Source organism: Mustela putorius, unplaced genomic scaffold, assembly GCF_011764305.1.
Source record: "Mustela putorius furo isolate JIRA1106 unplaced genomic scaffold, ASM1176430v1.1 tig00003856_pilon_pilon_pilon, whole genome shotgun sequence".
In the NCBI taxonomy this organism is placed as follows: domain Eukaryota; kingdom Metazoa; phylum Chordata; class Mammalia; order Carnivora; family Mustelidae; genus Mustela; species Mustela putorius.
Genome location: NW_025422008.1, coordinates 2,117,890 through 2,121,615, shown reverse-complemented (window position 1 = coordinate 2,121,615; position 3,726 = coordinate 2,117,890).

Below are 3,726 nucleotides of genomic sequence, written 5' to 3'. Positions count from 1 at the left end.
GCATAGATTAGTCCTTTCTTGTTAGATTATGTTGCATACTTCCCATTCAGAGGTCTAGGAGTCACTTCAGAAATCTGTTATTGAGAAATGTATCTCTGATCAAATCCATGACCCAAACTTCTGAGAAAAAGAAGACAGGAGATGGAAGGAGGAACTAAAATTACAACGTTCTTTCTGTCATAGGCCACAGGAAATTAATGCATCCAGGGTGCTCCGTGCCCATTACTTTATATGATCCTCCTAGCAGCCTTGTAGGACACTGAAGGGAGTGAAGGTAAGTGGCTGAAAGTTATGTGCTTGTGAAATGGTAAGAGTTAGTCCCCACACTTAAAACATCAGTAGGCTGATTGATGTTAGTTGACTAACATCAGGTTAGTTAGGTTGACTAACATCAGTCATTAGGTTGATTGAGTGTTAGTTAGGATTAGATTCAACTGATAGCTGTAGAAGGCAGAAAAATGGATAAAATATGACTCAAGAAGCTTATAACTCAGTGAAGGGAAAACAAGAGAAACACAAAATAACTATAGAACCATACATATACACATGTATTTATGTATTTTATATGTATACACCAACATGCATATATTATATACATTATATATGTGTAGACATGTATATGCACACACACAATAGCATAATAACTAACATTTGTTTGGTATATTAGAGATTATAGGCACTTTTCCTCAGCAAATCATTGTGATGAATGTCAAATGAATGGAATCTTGATACAGAAAGCAAGTGTTCTAGGAATTCAGAGCAGGGTGAGATCACTGCACGATGGAGTGAGGAAGGAAAGTTTTGGTTGAGGCACAGACCTAGCAAGAACGCGGGGCAGTCCCACAAACCCAAATACAACTTCTGGCTTCCATACTACAAACTTGTCAGATTCTCCATTGCTTCTAGTTTTTAATGAGATGATCATAAATTCTCTTTACTTTCCAGAGGATAAAATGTTGACTGAGTGCTTAGTGGTTTGTGTTTTCTCTCCGATCCCCCATCTAAATGATCAACATATTAAGAACAACAAACCTCCCACACATTTTCTGTGATTCTAGATATTCAGAATAACTTCAACACTTTAGTTATAAAACTATTTGAGTTGCCTTTACTTAATAACCCTGTGATGAGCCTCCTGTGGTATAGCTCTAACACCTACTCACCACTCAGGGTTATGTAATGTCAGTTCTGCCCATAATTCTTGCAATGCAGAATGAATAAAACTCCAGCCCAGCATTCTGACTGGGTGTCTCAATTCTCCTTACATAATCATGGTTACCTCCCTGTTGGTAGTGATTTAGAAATGTCTTTCTAAAGTTCTGTGCACATTGGCTCAGCTTCCTTTAATTTTTTCTAAAGCTTCTGTCTTTTTTCCTTTGCATTTCTTTGGTTTTGAGCCACAGAGACTCATTATGGCTAGCTTAGACTGAAAAGTTGAGTATTGGGAGGGTATCGGATAGCTCACAGAATCAAGGGAAAGCTAGAGAACCAGGCTTAGGGAACCAACAATGAATGCAGCTCCGGGGGATTCAGTCTTGCCCTTGCCATCTGCTGGATGAATGAGTGACAATCAGATTTTTCCTTCTCTCCGACTCATGTTCATCATCCCAAGCCCCAGCAGAGAGAGCCTGGTTAGCCTAGTTTAGGTAGGAGCTAGACAGAGAAAGGACACTTTATCTGACAGTCATTACAACTGACCGCAAAGAGGTAACTCCCCAATCAATCTAGTGATTGTTGTGAGAGGAAGAGAAAGTGTGTGCTAGATGATCATACCCCAGAACAAATCCACCACACCCCATTTTCTCTTTCTAACCTCCATTTCCTACCTTTTCTAATTATCTGTAATAGGAGTGACCAATATATCTTCCAAGGTTATAGAAAAGGTATTTTTAAAAAATCCATTGGTATTGGAATATTTCCTAAAAGGTGTTAATGGTTAGAGAAATTTGGCTTTGCTGCTCAGCAGTTGGTTGAGGATTAAAGAAGATAATACATGTGGAGGCTCCTGGGTGGCTCAGGTGGTTAAGCTCAGGTCATGATCCCAAGGTCCTGGGATGGAGCCCTGTGTTGGGCTCCTTGCCTACCAAGAGCCTCCTTCCCTCTCCCCATCTCCCTCTGCCAGCTGCTTCCCCGGCTTGTACTCTCTCTATGTCAAATAAATAAATAAAATCTTTAAAAAAAAGAAGGTAATGTATGCAAAATACCTATCACAGTGCCTATCATGTAGCAAGTTCCACTAAATATCATTGCCATCCCAGTCCTTCCCCAGTGGTTTGCAGAAGCCAGCTCATACCAGCTCACAAGAGCCAATCATTTGATTTTCGGGATTTTTGTGAGCCAATTGACATAACATTGGTAGCTTGAAGTTGACCGTGATGGGAATATTTACGTCATGGAAATTGGAAATATTGCAAATGAGGGTCTGTCCCCAAGGTAGCTATTAATCATTTACCCATACACCATCGCCTCCACTTCTTTCTTCACAAAATGTGAGTAGAACCATGAAGAATTAGTTAGGATTAGATTCAGCTGTGAGTAAAAACACTAACAACAGTGGTTTACTACATGTAAGTTCATTCTCTAGATTTGGGAAGGTAGTCTGGGCTTGGCTAGGAGCTCTACTTTGTTGCTTCTCTATCCTTAAAACATGGCTTTTACTTCATGATCTAAGATGGCAGTTGTAGGGGCCAAGGGCTGGCCTCCCCAAGATAGGCCAGTCTGGCATGAACATTATTTTGAATAAAAAGCAATCAAAAGGTAGCAGCTGATTAGGAGAAGCTCTTCACCTTTCCCTCATGGCCTGATTGTACCAGAGAGCTCTTTTGTACCAAAGAGAGCTATTTACAGAGATTCCACTTTAACTAGGAAACTTATCTGCAAAATAGGGAGACCTTTGTTTTTTTTCTTTTCTTTTCTTTTTCTTTTTTTAGACCTTTGTTTTCTAAATATCTCCTTACACCTTACCACTAATGGTCTTTCACTCCTTTTCACTCCTTTGTATCCTCTCCCAAGCTCGTGTAAGTGTCATGTTGCCTCATTGTCTTTGGAATTTCATACGCTACCAAATTTGTTTTCTTCTGTTAATCTTTCTCATGTCAATTTGATTCTTAGTCCAGCTAGAAGGACCTTGCAGGACAGAGGAAATTCTTCCTCCCCAACACTGCTCAAGCTCCACATTACAGCCAGTAGGGAAGAGAAAGGCAAAGAAACACTCTCCTTTCTGTTAAGATCTTTGACAGAAGTAATGCACAACATTTCTGCTTATATGAAATAGGCTGAGGTGAATGAAGTCACTTAACCATATCTAGCTGCAAGGGAGGCCTGCACATGTTTATTTACTCCAGGCAGCTATGTGCCCAGCTGGAAACTGGGGCAAAGGATCGAGAAGCTATGGGAAGGCAATTGGCCATCCCTCCTATTACCAGCTAGAACCCTGGGCTTGACCTTTACTGACCACTAGCTTATACTCACCAATCTTTGTCCCACATTTTTCCTTGAGCTCTTCTTTCTAGCTTATCTCTCTTTCTTTTTATAAAAGATTTATTTATTTTGAGAGAGAGAGAAAGCAGAGGGAGGGTCAGAGGGAAAGGGAGAGAGAGAGAGGAAAAACCCAATGAAACAAGAAGCCTGATGTGGGGCTCGATCTCATGACCCAGAGATCATGACCCAAGCTGAAACTGTGAGTGTGATGCTCAACCAACTGCACCACTGAAGTGCCCCTCCAGC